Source organism: Somniosus microcephalus, chromosome 3, assembly GCF_052327205.1.
Source record: "Somniosus microcephalus isolate GS21.2 chromosome 3, FLI_Smic_1.0, whole genome shotgun sequence".
Taxonomy (NCBI): Eukaryota; Metazoa; Chordata; class Chondrichthyes; order Squaliformes; family Somniosidae; genus Somniosus; species Somniosus microcephalus.
In genome coordinates, this window is record NC_140989.1 from 313483303 (window position 1) to 313498843 (window position 15541).

Consider the following 15541-nt stretch of genomic DNA (forward strand, 5'->3'; position numbering starts at 1 on the left):
CTCTGGGTCCCGTCTACTGCCCTCCGACTCTGGGTCTCTTACACTGCCCTCCCACTCTGAACATAAGAACATAAGAAGTTGGAGTAGGCCATACGGCCCCTCAGGCCTCTTCCGCCATTCAATAGGATCATGGCTGATCCGAACCTAGACTCGCGTCCGCTTCCCTGCCCGCTCCCCGTAACCCCTAATTCCCTTATCAGCTAGGAAACTGTCTATCTCCGTTTTAAATTTATTTAATGTCGCAGCTTCCACAGCTCTCTGAGGTAGCAAATTCCATAGATTTACTACCCTCTGAGTGAAGAAGTTTCTCCTCATCTCAGTTTTGAAACAGCAGCCCCTTATTCTAAGATTATGCCCCCTAGTTCTAGTCTCACCCATCTGTGGAAACATCCTCCCCGCATCCACCCGATCAAGCCCCCTCACAATCTTATATGTTTCGATAAGATCGCCTCTCATTCTTCTGAATTCCAATGAGTAGAGGCCCAACCTACTCAACCTTTCCTCATAAGTCAACCCCCTCATCTCTGGAATCAACCGAGTGAACCTTCTCTGAACTGCCTCAAGAGCAAGTATATCTTAAATATGGAAACCAAAACTGTACGCAATATTCCAGGTGTGGCCTCACCAGTACTCTGTATAACTGAAGCAAGACTTCCCTGCTTTTATACTCCATCCCCTTTGCAACAAAAGCCAAGATTCCATTGGCCTTCCTGATCACCTGCTGTACCTGCATACTAACCTTCTGTGTTTCATGCACCAGGACCCCCAGATCCCTTTGTACTGTAGCACTCTGCAGTTTCTCTCCATTTAGATAATAATTTGCTCTTTGATTTTTTCTGCCAAAGTGCATAACCTCACACTTTCCAACATTATATTCCATCTGCCAAATTTCTGCCCACTCACTTAGCCTGTCTATGTCCTTTTGCAGGTTTTTTATGTCACACAGAATCACAGAAACCCCACAGTGCAGATAGAGGCCATTTCGGCCCATCGAGCCTGCACCGACACATATCCCACCCGATCCCTGTAACCCCTACACCAACACACATCCCACCCTATCCCCGTAACCCCACGTATTTAATCCCCCTAACACTAAGGGTCAATTTATCATAGCCAATCAACCTAACCCGCACATCTTTGGACTGTGGGAGGAAACCGGAGCACCCGGAGGAAACCCACGCAAACACGGGGAGAATGTGCAACTCCTCCTCACTCACTGCTTTCCCTCCCATCTTTGTATCGTCGGCAAACTTGGATATGTTGCACTTGGTCCCCTCCTCCAGATCGTTAATATAGATTGTAAAGAGTTGGGGTCCCAGCACTGACCCCTGCGGAACACCACTAGTTACTGATTGCCAACCCGAGAATGAACCATTTATCCCAACTCTCTGTTTTCTGTTAGATAGCCAATCTTCCACCCATGACAGTATATTACCCCCAATCCTGTGATTTTTTTTTTTGATTTTTTTTAATCTTGTGCAGTAATCTTTTGTGTGGCACCTTGTCAAATGCCTTTTGGAAGTCCAAATAAACCAGATCCACTGGTTCCCCTTTATCCACCTTGTTTGTTACATCCTCAAAGAATTCGAGCAAATTTGTCAAACATGACTTCCCCTTCATAAAACCATGCTGACTCTGGTCCGATTAAATTATGCTTATCCAAATGTCCTGTTACTGCTTCCTTAATAATGGACTCTAACATTTTACCAACCACCGATGTTAGGCTAACTGGTCTATAGTTTCCAGCCTTTTGTCTACCTCCCTTTTTTAAATAAGGGCGTTACATTAGCAGTTTTCCAATCTGCTGGGACCTTTCATGAATCCAGGAAGTTTTGGAAAATTACCACCAATGCACCTGCAATCCCTACCGCTACTTCTCTCAAGTCCCTAGGATGTAAGCCATCAGGTCCAGGGGGTTTATCCGCCTTAAGTCCCATTATCTTACCGAGTACCATCTCCTTAGTGATTTTAATCGTGTTTAGCTCCTCCCGCCCCCCCCCACCCCCAATAGCTCCCTGTTTGTCCAGTGTTGGGATATTTTTAGTGTCCTCTACTGTAAAGACTGATACAAAATATTTGTTCAGCGTTTCTGCCAATTCCATGTTCCCCACCACTAATTTCCCGGTCTCGTCCTCTAAGGGACCAACATTCACTTTAGCCACCCTTTTTCTTTTTATATAACTGTAGAAACTTTTGCTATTTGCTTTTATATTTTTTGCTAATTTACTTTCATAATCTATCTTCCCTTTCTTAATTAATCTTTTAGTTATTCTTTGCTGGCTTTTAAATGCTTCCCAATCTTCTATCCTCCCACTAGATTTGCCTACTTTATATGCCCTTGTTTTCAGTCGGATACTATCCTTTATTACTTTACTTAGCCACGGATGGCTGTCTTTTACGTCCCTTTTTCCTCAGTGGAATATATTTTTCTTGAAAGTTGTGAAATATCTCCTTGAATGTACACCACTGCTTATGTACCGTCTTACACCTTAATCTATTTTCCCAGTCCACTTTAGTCAACTCTGCTCTCATACCTTCATAGTCTCCTTTATTTAAGCTTAGTACGCTGGTTTGAGATCCAACTCTCTCACCCTCCAACTGAATTTGGAATTCAACCATGTTATGGTCACTCATTCCAAGGGGATCCTTTACTAGGACATTTTTTATTAATCCTGTCTCATTACACAGGACCAGATCTAAGATTGCCTGCCCCCTGGTTGGTTCAGTAACATACTGCTCAAGGAACCTGTCCCTAATGCACTCTATGAACTCTTCCTCAAGGCTGCCCTGCCCAATTTGATTTGTCCAGTCAATATGAAAGTTAAAATATCCCATGATTATAGCTGTTCCCTTATTACAAACCCCAACTATTTCCTGATTTATACTCTGACCAGTAGAGTTGCAACTGTTAAGAGGCCTATAGACTATGCCCACTAGTGACTTTTTCCCCTTATTATTCCTTATCTCCACCCAAACCGTTTCACTATCCTGATCCTTTGACCCAATATCATTTCTCTCTATTGCAGTGATTCCATCCTTTATTAACATAGCCACCTTACCTTCCTGTCTGTCCTTCCTAATGGTCAAATACCCCTGGATGTTTAGTTCCCAGTCATGGTCACCCTGCAGCCATGTCTCCGCAATGGCCACCAGATCATACCCATGTGTAGTTATTTGTACCGTCAACTCGTCTATTTTGTTACGAATGCTGCGTGCATTCAGATAAAGAACTTTTAAATATGTTTTGTAACAATTTATTCCTGCTTTTACCCCCTTTACTACTTTACCTTTATCTTTATATATTCTGTCCCTTCCTGACACGCTCTGGCTTTTAATTCCCCCACTGCTACCTTGCTCTATTGCCTTCTCCGCTGACATTTTTATTTTTCGCTCTCTTGAAACCTTCCCCCCTCCCCCCCCACTAATTAGTTTAAAGCCCTCGTTATTCGATTTGCCAGGATTCTAGTCCCAGCACTGGCCAAGTGAAGTCCGTCCCAACAGAACAGCTCTCTCCTGCCCCAGTACTGGTGCCAGTGTCCCAAGAAGCAAAACCCATTTCTCCCACACCAGTCTTTGAGCCACGCATTTAACTCTCTGATTTTATTTACCCTAGCCAAATTTGCTCGTGGCTCAGGTAGTAATCCAAAGATTATTACCCTTGTGGTTCTGCTTTTTAATTTGGCCCGTAGCTGCTCATACTGGGTCCCGTCCACTGCCCTCCCACTCTGGGTCCCATCCACTGCCCTCCCAGTCTGGGTCCGGAATTTTCCAGGGTGGCAGTGGGCGCGATTGGTGGTGGGTCGGGAGGGAAAGTTGTTGTTTTTGGTAGCGGGTCAGGAACCCGCTGTCATCCCACCCTCGTGCGTCTTTCCCCCAGGCGCGCCTGTCATCGTGGAGCCGACCCAATTGGCAGTGGCAGGCAACCCAATTGAGATGATGAACAGGTAGTTTACAGGCACTTAAGAGTCTTTTTCCACTTACTTTTTTAATTTCCCTGCATGGCCACAGGATTCACGCAGCTCGGGAACCACGTCTGTCAACCTGAGGTGGGACTTCCGTGGCCATTGCTCCAGCTGATTACTTGACCGCATCAAATGTACAGCAAAAGCTCCCACCTGACAGCTGATCATTTTCCTCAAGCAGAAACTGTTGCTCAGTCCATTTCCAGCACAGATTCTGCAGGCTGCAAGTGTTTCCAGCAGAGTCTTCATCCAGTGTCACCTCATTGAAAGAACTCTCTCACCATTGACAGAATGCTTCTGTCAGCTGTACGTCACCTGTCATCTATTCCATTAACATGGTTGCCATTTATACTGTCTCACCTTGGTCCTCAGAATCGGACCACGATGAGCCCCAACACCAGCAGCACCAGGCACAGCAGCAGCACCAACAACATCACCAACCTTCTCTGCAATCACCTGATGCTGCACAGGACAGAGGGCATCAGCACCCGAGCACATTGCTGCCCGGGAGGCCAGGGATGGCCTCATTATGGCTAGATTTAGTTAACATTATGCTGTACACCCTGGCTGCCACATGATGCACCAGATTGGCACCACCCCACACCAACACTATAAAGCATCCCTACAATGACCATGCCATTCCTTTCACACTCCTCACCATTGTGGGGGGTACTGTTATGTCTCGCCATTCACTGCAACTCACTAAGCCACTTCTAAAGGTGCACACCAATCTGTCCAAGTGTTGAAAATAAAGGCCTAGAAATTGGGTTGGTGGCGCTGAGCGCCTAAAGAGACCTAGAATTGGGGCGAAGCCCTATGTTGGGGCGGACGCTATGAAGATAGCGACAACTCAGATATTGACTATACATTTAGCGCCTGCGCTAAGTGTTTGCGCGTGCCCGCGAGCGCAAGCAGTTCATGACGTCATTTCAGTGTGCAACGCCTTCTAGGATCGCCTGAGCGCATATTGGGTGGCGCCTGGAGCCTTAGCGCCCAGCGCTATTAGTGACAGTTCGAAGGAGGGCTAACATGCCCTTCTCGGAGTAGGGGGGCGCTATTTCACAGACAGAATCACAGAAACCCCACAGTGCAGATAGAGGCCATTTCGGCCCATCGAGCCTGCACTGACACATTATCCCACCCGATCCCCGTAACCCCTACACCAACACATATCCCACCCTATCCCCGTAACCCCATGTATTTAATCCCCCTAACACTTTTAAAGGGGACAGCTTTAGTGCAGAATCTTCTGCCACTTGGCCTGCTCATAGCGATCGTTGCTAGAGAGAGTTGGCGAGCTAATGTGGAGCGGAGTTCTGGGAATTTAGCTTTACAGTACTTGGGTCCTTCAAACCTGTCCGAAGCACTTGCAGCACTACACCTAAAAGCCTTTTGACCAATTGGCATCGGAATGAGAGTTTGTTTGGAGGGCGACGGCATCATCGGCCAACACTGTGAAGGGGCAGAGAGACGGTGGGAGAGAGCCGGCATTGGCCAGAAGGTGGAAGGGCAATGGAGGTCGGCCAATCCGACGGGAAGCTGCGAGGGTCTTTAGGCAGCAGGTGATGAGCCTTAACATGTCGGAGGAGCAGTGTTTGGGAAGGCTCCGATTCTGCAGGGACATTGTTAGTGATCTGTGCCACCTGTTTGGTCAGGATCTGCAGCCGCGTGAACGCTGCAGAACCTCTCTGTCCGTGATGGCTAAACTGACTGATGGCCTCCATTTTTATGCCAACGGATCCTTTCAGTCAGCCATTGGGGACATTGCGACTGTCGCTCAGGTTGCAGTCCACTGTTGCATCCGGCAAGTTACAGAAGCCCTTTATAGGCGAAGGCGTCAAATCATGACCTTCCTTCGGACCCTGCACGCGCAGGGTGTCGCTTCTATTGCGGACTTCCCCGTGGTGCAGGGGTCGACTGACAGCACACACGTGGCTTTGAGGGCGCCATGCCATCATCCTTAGGACTTCCGCAACCGCAAGGGGTTGCACTCCCTCAACATGCAGCTGCTCTGTGACCACCGCCAAATCATCATGGCAGTCACCGCGCATTTCCCAGGGTGCAGCCACGATGCCTTTATCCTGCGGTTGACCTCAGTTTGTAACCTTTTTGAGGGGCTGCCTCGGAGACTAGGCTGGCTTACTGGGGACAAGGGCTATCCTCTCTGGCCATGGCTGATGACAACACTCCGTGTGGCCGACACCCCAGCAGAAGAGCTGATCAGCGGCCATCAGGCGACCAGGCACAGTAAACAGCACACTATTGGTGTTGTCAAAAAGCGTTTCCAATGTCTGGAACATTCGGGGGGATCCCTGCAGTACTCACCGCAGCAAGTGGCACACATCGTCGTCTGCTGCATACTCCACAACTTGGCGAATCAACGCACCCAGCCAATTCCAGCTGTCCCTCAACGACCAGCAGAGCAGGAGGAGTATGAGGAGGAGTATGAGGAGGAAGAGCAGGCGGAGGAAGAGGAGGAGGAAGATGGAAGGGCTGCTGAAAGTGGAAGGGCCATACGTCAGAGGCTCATCTGGACTCATGTCGACACCCCTGTGGCGGAATGATGAGAGTCTTAACTCATGCGCACTTTGGATGTTTGAGGGCCTCTGAATGCCAGCATCACTGAAACTAGTCACATGCACCATGCCACATTGAAACTTCTGTTTATTGGCACAAAAGTCTTTCATTACAGCTAAACAACGTAATGTCAACAGAAACCATAACTTTCAAATTAACTGTGAACTGTTTGGCAAAGCCGCAAAACTCAACAAACCTTCTGCAAATATAACAACAGGTGAGGGTGTCCTTGAATTTGGACAAACAAACGTCTCCGCACCTCCCTCTACAACTGGCCCCTTGAGGGAGAACGACTTCTCTTTCGCGCCCGGCCCCTTCCCTCCCTGCTGCTTCTATGTAATTGGACCCCAGTGGCGGCCTCAAGGCTGGGGGACGCCTGCTGACGGTCTGGAAGCGCAGAAGCCCCTGAGGGACGGCCTGGCCGACCTCCTCTGGGCTTGGAGGGTGCGGACGCAGGATGCTTGATGTGACCATGGCTGGAAGCAGTGTGGCCTGCAGGTGGTGGCAGCTGCAATGCAGGCGTCCCAGCGCTGGCATGTGCAGTGGTCTCCTGCCGAGAGAGGACACCTGCACCATGGTTGGACGACACACTGGCTATCTGAGGGGAGCGGCTCGGCTCATCCGCCACAATCGCATGCTCCACTGATTGCTGGCCTTGTATGGGACTGGAAGGGCCCGGGGTGATCCTAACTGATGCAGAGAGGGTGGCTACAGTGAGAGATCGCGTTGCGTCAATCTGGCTGTGGAGGAGCCCAGCAAGTGACTGCGTGGCAACAGTGAGGACCTGTGTGCCAGGTGCCAGTGCTTCGGAGAAGGCCTGGACAGTTCTTTCCATTGCTTCGGACAAGCCAGGTGCCGACCGCTCCACTGCCTCGGACAAGCCCTGCACAGACCTTTCCAGGGATTGTCCGAAGCCCTGAACAGTCCTTTCCATAGCCGACTCAAAGCCGTGGACAGTCCTCTCCATTGTTGCCCCGAAGCCCTGGATAGACCTGTCCATTGTTGCCCCGAACACCTGCAGAGTCCTGTCCATTGTTGCTCCAAAGCCCTGGAGAGTCCTCTCCATTGTTGCCCCGAAGTCCAGCATACTCTTAGCCAATGAATCTATTGACTCCGGCATCTTCTCGACTGCAGCCATCAGCTCCATGTGTCTGACCCGGGCCTGTTTGCTCATCTCAGCCAGGCGACGGACCTCATCTGCACTCTGCAGCAGTCATCATGACCTGCCTTGCCCTCCGGGGAGACGGTGGCCGAACTTGCCTATCCCCCGTGCGTTGCTGCATGCCGCTTGGTCCGGCAACTGGTTCATCCTCAGAGCCCCCCCCTCCCCTCCAGGGGACTACTATCCCCAGTCTGTAGATGTGTCAGCTCCCCGGATTCTGCAACGGCTGGTCCGGATTCCTCCTGGTCCTCGCCTCCGGTGGCACTGGCACTGGCACTGGCAGCTTCAGCGCGTTGAGCCCGAGTTGGTGCTGCTTCATCTGAAAGTGGGAGGTGGAAAAGTGGCTTTAGCAAAAGGACAGCTTTGCTGAAAGGCATGCCAGATTGCGGCAAGGCTCTGACATGGCTGCACACTGAGGATGCATGCTGGCGGGGGGGACCAAGTGGAAGGTGATATACCTATCAATTCCTCCAATAAAAGGCGAAGAGTTACGAAGGTGACTAAAGGTTTTTATTGACTAAATAACAGCCCACTCTCGTGGGTGATCCGATCCAAGCAGGAGGAATACCAGCCAGTCGCTCACCTTTATACCTGGCCTGGTGGGTGGAGCCAAGGCGGAGTCGGCAGTGGTCATCCCAGGTATAGCAGTGTGGCAAGAGGCGACCTCGTACCGTGATACAATAGTGGTCAGTGATACAGTTATAACGAACAGTGGTGAACAGTGCTAACGATAGTGAACGTGGTTTACCACATTCACCCCTTGTTTAGAATTAAGTCCGGCGGGGTGAAGTGTACTACCAATTCTGGTAGGTCAGTCTGTCCGGAGGCTTCGTAAGCCTCTCCGATCGCCGCAGCGGTGGTGCCTTATCCGGTGTTGATGCTGGTGTTTGCGTGGTCGGCGAGGGCTCGTGGGGTTCCGGCATGCCGTCTACCTGGACTGAGGTTGGGGGGGGTGGTGGCGGTGTTTCCGGATCGGCTGAGGGTGCGAGGTCTCGTAGGGAGACAGTGTCCTCCCGCCCGTCTGGGTACGCCACGTAGGCGTACTGGGGGTTGGCGTGCAGGAGGTTCACCCTCTCGACCAGGGGGTCCGTTTTATGGGTCCTCACGTGTTTCCGCAGCCAGACCGGCCCCGGGGCGGTCAGCCAGGTTGGTAGAGTGGTTCCCGTAGTCGACTTCCTGGGGAAAACGAACATTCGTTCATGGGGGGTGGTGTTAGTGGCCGTGCAAAGTAATGACCGGATGGAGTGCAGCGCTGTCGGGAGGACTTCTTGCCAGCGGGAGGTTGGGAGGCCCTTAGACTTTAAGGCTAAGAGGACGGCCTTCCATACCGTCGCGTTCTCTCTTTCCACCTGACCGTTACCTCTGGGGTTGTAGCTGGTGGTCCTGCTTGCTGCAATACCTCTCTCTAGGAGGTATTGCCGGAGTTCCTCACTCATGAAGGAGGAGCCCCGGTCGCTGTGTATATAGTTCGGGAACCCGAACAAGGCGAAGAGGGCATTCAGGCACTTAATGACCGTGCTACTGGTCATGTCGGGGCAGGGGAAGGCAAAGGGGAAACGGGAGTACTCATCAACGATGTTGAGGAAGTACACATTACGGTCAGAGGACGGGAGGGGCCCCTTAAAGTCGATGCTCAGGCGCTCGAAGGGGCGGGTGGCCTTGATCAGGCTTGCTCGGTCCGGCCTATAGAAGTGCGGTTTGCACTCCGCACAGGTCTGGCAGTTCCTGGTCATGGTCCTGACCTCCTCGATGGAGTAGGTCAGGTTGCGGGCCTTAATGAAATGGTAGAGTCTGGTGACTCCGGGGTGGCAGAGCTGGTCGTGGAGGGTCTGAAGCCTATCGATATGCGCGCTGGCGCATGTCATTCGTGAAAGGGCATCAGGGGATTCGTTCAGCTTGCCTGGCCGGTACAAGATCTCATAATCGTAGGTGGAGAGCTCGATTCTCCATCTCAAAATCTTGTCATTCTTGATTTTGCCCTTCAGCTTGTTATTAAACATGAAAGCCACCGAACGCTGGTCGGTGAGGAGGGTAAATCGTTTGCCTGCCAGGTAGTGCCTCCAGCGCCGTACTGCCTCCACGATCGCCTGGGCCTCTTTCTCGACCGACGAATGTCGGATCTCGGGGCCCTGTAGGGTCCTTGAGAAGAAGGCCACTGGCCTCCCCTCCTGGTTTAGGGTGGCGGCTAAGGCGAAGTCGGAGGCGTCGCTCTCCACCTGAAAGGGGATGGACTCGTCCACTGCGTGCATCGTGGCCTTGGCTATGTCTCCCTTAATGAGGGAGAAGGCCGTGCACGCCTCCTCCGTGAGGGGGAAGGAAGTGGCTTTCAGGAGGGGTCTGGCTTTGTCCGCGTAATTGGGTACCCATTGGGCATAGTAGGCGAAAAGCCCCAGGGTTCTCCTAAGTGCTTTAGGGCAGTGGGGGAGGGGTAGCTCCATGAGGGGGCGCATTCTTTCTGGGTCGGGGCCGATGATTCCGTTCTCCACTACGCAGCCGAGGATGGCAAGGCGCGTGGTGTTAAACACGCATTTCTCCTTATTGTAGGTGAGGTTCAGCCGTTGGGCCGTACGGAGGAATTTCTCCAGATTCGCGTCATGTTCCTGCTGGTCGCGGCCGCAGATAGTGACGTTATCTAGGTAGGGGAATGTAGCCTGCAGTTCGTTCTGGTCAACCATCTGGTCCATCTCCCTTTGGAAGACCGAGACCCCATTAGTGACACCGAAGGGGACCCTAAGGAAGTGGTATAGGCGCCCATTCGCCTCGAAGGCGGTATACTGGCGGTCCTCAGGGTGGATAGGGAGTTGGTGGTAGGCCGACTTCAGGTCGATGGTCGAGAATACTTTATACTGTGCAATCTGATTGACCATGTCAGATATGCGGGGGAGGGGGTATGCGTCCAGCTGGGTATATCTGTTTATGGTCTGGCTGTAGTCGATGACCAGGCGGTTTTTATCGCCGGTCTTTACGACTACGACCTGGGCACGCCAGGGGCTGCTGCTCCCCTCGATAATGCCCTCTTTCAGGAGGCGCCGCACCTCAGAGCTAATGAAGGCTCTGTCCCCGGCGCTATACCGCCTGCTTTTGGTAGCGACGGGTTTGCAGTCAGGGGTAAGGTTAGCAAACAGAGAGGGTGGCGGGACCTTGAGGGTGGAGAGGCTGCAGGTGTTACGCGGTGGGCGGTTTAACGTTTGCTGGTTGTTGACTGTGAGTGGGGGGAGGGGTCCACCGTATGCTAGGGTTACGCTTTGGAGGTGGGATTGGAAGTCCAGCCCTAGTAGGACGGCAGCGCAGAGATGGGGGAGGACGAGGAGTTTAAAGTTTTTATACTCCGTGCCCTTAACCGACAGGGTCACGACACAGTAGCCGCTGATGTCCGTGGCGTGGGACCTCGATGCCATCGAGATTCGGCTGCGCGTTGGTAGGACAGAGAGGGAGTAGTGGCTCACCGTGTCTGGGTGGATGAAGCTCTCCGTGCTTCCGCTGTCGAACAGGCAGGTCGTGGCGTGGCCGTTCACTTTGATGTCCATCATTGACTTGGACAGATGGTGCGGGCGGGCTTGGTCCAGGGTGACGGAAGCTAGTGTGTAGCTGAGCGAGTCGTTGTCATCTGCGGGCGAGGCGGTCGGGCGTGGTGAGTAAAATGGCGTCTCCCACGAGGTAGGGCCCCATGAGGCACTATTGGGGTCGGTTGCCTTAATCAAAGATGGCCGCCCCCATGACTCATGTGTGGGGATGCTGGCCTCAGTTGCCCTAAACAAAGATGGCCGCCCCCATGACTCATGTGTGGGGATGCTGGCCTCAGTTGCCCTAAACGAAGATGGCCGCCCCCATAGTTCGCATGCGGCACTGCTGGCCTCTGAGGATCCGCTCCTGCAGGCCTTGGAGAAGTGGCCTTTCTTCAGGCAGGTTCTACATATGGAGTTCTTGGCTGGGCAGCGCGACCTCGGGTGCTTCTCCTGGCCACAAAAAAAACAGCCGGCGGCCCGATCGCGGATGCCCGATGTCGGGGCCGGTGCCGGGGGTGGCGGGGCCGGTCGGGTCCGGGACGCCGACGCAGAGGTAGGTCCCGGGGGCGGCGCTGGGAAGGGTGCTGTGGTAGGGGTCGGGCCCGAGTCCCAGGGTCGCGAGCAGTACCTGGTGAATGCTTCCTGATCTTGGTGGGCCACTTCCAGGGAGATAGCGAGGGCTTCAGCTTTTTCCATGCTGAGGTCTTTAGCTTCCAGCAGTCTTTGCCGTGAGTACTCGGACCGTAGGCCTTTCAGGAATGCGTCGCGGATATTATCTTCAGTATTTTCGGCTGCCGACACCGATTTAAAGTCACAGTTCCTGGCGAGTGCATATAGCGCCTGTGAGAATTCGGCTACTGATTCTCCTGGCTGTTGCGGCCGTGATCTTAGGAGGTGCCTAGCGTACATGTAGTTTACCGGGGTCCGGTACTTCTGTTTCAGCAGGTTGATGGCGGTCTCGTAGGTAGTCATGTCCTCGATGAGAGTGTATACTCTCGGGCTCAGTTGTGCCTGCAGGACACTTAGTTTGGATGCCTGAGGGACGCTGGATTCTCTCAGGTATGATTCGAAGCAGACCAGCCAGTGTTTAAAGTCTGCGGCTGAGTTTGCTGCTCGTGGGTTCAGGTCCAGGTACGGCGGTCTGAGGGCTCGCAGCCAAGCTGGCTGGTGTGGCTGTGCTCCTGGGAGCTGCGCTGGTGGCTCCTCCGCCGGTTGTGACTCGTTGTCGGACATCATTAAATTTAGTCAATAAAATTGATATACCTATCAATTCCTCCAATAAAAGGCGAAGAGTTACGAAGGTGACTAAAGGTTTTTATTGACTAAATAACAGCCCACTCTCGTGGGTGATCCGATCCAAGCAGGAGGAATACCAGCCAGTCGCTCACCTTTATACCTGGCCTGGTGGGTGGAGCCAAGGCGGAGTCGGCAGTGGTCATCCCAGGTATAGCAGTGTGGCAAGAGGCGACCTCGTACCGTGATACAATAGTGGTCAGTGATACAGTTATAACGAACAGTGGTGAACAGTGCTAACGATAGTGAACGTGGTTTACCACAGAAGGCAACAGTTGAAAAAGGTGAGAGTCTTACCCTCGCTGTCGGTAATGGGGTCTGCAGATGCAGTGGTCACAGGACCAGACAGACGTCCTCCAAGTATCTGGTGCACTCTCTCCTCCAAATCCGTCAGAGTGACCACTTGTGGAGATCCGCCACCGGTTCGACGCTGCTCCTTCCGGATCATCGCCAGCTTGGACTGCAGGGGAAAGAAGGGGAGGTTCTGTAACATGATGCCTTGAGAGATCATCGCATGCCCCCCATGGTGCAAGAGCCCTTACATGAGGCCTCGAGAGATCATCGCATGCCCCCCATGGTGCAAGAGCCCTTACATGAGGCCTCGAGAGATCATCGCATGCCCCCCATGGTGCAAGAGCCCTTACATGAGGCCTTGAGACATCTGTCCATGTGTGTGCCCAGAAAGGGCCATGGGTGCATGCTGACAGATGGCCATTGGGGCATCATTGCAGCAGGGTGCCCGAAGTCAGCTGCAGATGGAGGGAATCAGAAGATTGCTAAACCATCACTCACCCTAACGATCCGTGTGAGGTCGTTGAATTTCTTCCTGCACTGAACAGGGGTCCTGGTCGCCATGCTGCTGGAGTTGACCCTCACAGCAACCTCCCTCCAAGATCGTCAGTAAGCCTTCTGATTCGGCCTCTTGCCATTATCCGGATACAGGACCTCTCGACGGCGCTCAACTGCAGCCACCAAGTGGTCCAGAGCCTCAGTGCTGAAGCGCTCTGCTCTGTCTAACCTTCTCCATGCTGAACAACTTTGTACCGCCAGACAAGGGCGAGCGCCGAATCTGAGGCCTACAGGGCGTTGGGTGTTGAAGTTCAAGCTGACTGACCCACCCCTTTAAGAGCCGGCCAGCGCCTGGCGGTCTCGTGGTTTCCCGTAATTGAGATCACCTGCGCTGCGCCCGTCCGCGTCGATATTGAGTAGCGCCTGAACTTTTGCGCCTTAAGAGCACCGTGCAATGGCTGAATTAGCGCCTCAATCCCCTTTTGGGGGCGATGCAACCCAATATCTCGCCAGGCAGCGATAACTTTCGTCTGGCTATAAACTTAGCGCTCCGCCAGTTCTAACGCCTCAAGCGAGGCTATACCCAATTTCTAGGCCAAAGTTTTTTATGTTTGACGCCACATTAACAGAAACTTTACATATAACATTGGATAAAACAACCAAGTGGCTACCCTTGTGTGTTGTTAGTTGGTATGATTGCACTAGGATGAGGGCGAGTGTGAGGGGTGGCTAGTGAGATGGGGAAGTGATAATGTAGATAGAGAGGGATGGGTGGAGGTGCAAAATAAGTTGGTGTGAGTAGGGATGTGCAGGACTAGGGTAGGGAAGGCAGAGTGATGGATGTGATGAGAGGCACAGCAGGATGATGTTGAGTGTGGCTTTGGACTAACGTTTCCTGATCTAATGAGATCATTGAAACATTTGCGGCACTGGACCCAGGTCCTCCTGACCATATCCCTGCTTCTGCCCTCCTGTGCAATCTGCAACCAGGCTGTTTTGACCTCCTGGGAAGGTCTCTTCTGCCCATTGGAAGGGAAGAGGACCTCCCTGCGAGGTCGGACTCCCTCCGTAAGCATATGGAGGGAGTCATCGGAGAACCTGGGTGCAGCCCTCTGCCTTTGTGCAGTCATTGTCTGTGTTTGAAACACTCCAATGCTGTAGTGCACTGACAGCGCTATATTAGATTAAACTTCAAATCTAATGTGGCCATGGCTTCTTTTAAATATCCCGGCTGAAAATGCGTCATGAATGACGTCACCAGACCCGCTCCATCTAATTGGGCCGGGTAGCGAGCTGGGCGGGCTTAATAGGCCCCATTAAAGTAAGTTCATTTTCAACAGCGGGATGGAGCCAGCAGCGGGGTCAGGACCCACCACAGACATCGCCCGCACTGGACCTGCCCAGGTAGGCAAAATTCCAGCCTGGGTCTCTTACACTGCCCTTTGACTCTGTCGTTTTATTTAATTTGAGAAATTTGTATTTAAATGAATGGGATCAGATTTGAAAAAAAGTGCAAATACTTGTTTTGTACTTTTCTCACCCAATCAGTTGATATAGCACTACAGTAAAGCTGATATATACATTTTATGATGAACACTTTCACATTTGTACTACATTGTGCAGTTTGTACAGCTAAATGTACAAAGCAGACAGCTTTCTTATCTTAAATTCCTCTATTTCTGACTGCTTTTTTGGTTTTTCTTTGCTTTATTTAATTTAATTTTCTGCCTACATTATGATCCATTTCTGATGGATGACATTCCCACACAACTGATTAATGGTCACTTATATCATTTGCTGTTTGTGAGGCCAAGTGTGCAAATTGGCTGCTGTGTTTGCCTACATAAGTAATTACATTTTAAAAGTAATTGGTTGTGAAGTGCTTTGGGAGTCCTGAGGATGTGAAAGGTGCTATATAACTGCAAGTTCTTTTACCAGTTTCTCCCCTCTGATGCTCTTCAGCTGGTCACAAGGAGAGGCATGAAAGTCGGTAGGTTTTATTTTTCTCTTCCACCCCCCCCAACAACCATACCAAACTTGTCTCTAAGGAGGCATTTGGCCTGGACTCTGCAAGCATAGCATCAGGGGAACTGCAATATGTGACACACTGTCTGAAGAATCACAATGCAAACCAAGTTAAATAGTGGCAGAAGTGCATCAAAAGGACCAGACTCCATTGGGAGCTGCTAATACTGCCAGGATTTCTTAAAAAAAAAAAAGTTATAGAAACATAGAAGATAGGAGTAGGCCAT

General features: G+C 51.8%; 1 protein-coding gene across 2 annotated transcripts in view; it reads left to right on the forward strand.

Moving 5' to 3' along the window:
- zyg11 (zyg-11 family member, cell cycle regulator) overlaps window positions 1–15541 on the forward strand; it is an 84844-nt gene that overhangs the window by 38435 nt on the left and 30868 nt on the right. The gene's annotated exons all lie outside the window — the stretch shown is intronic.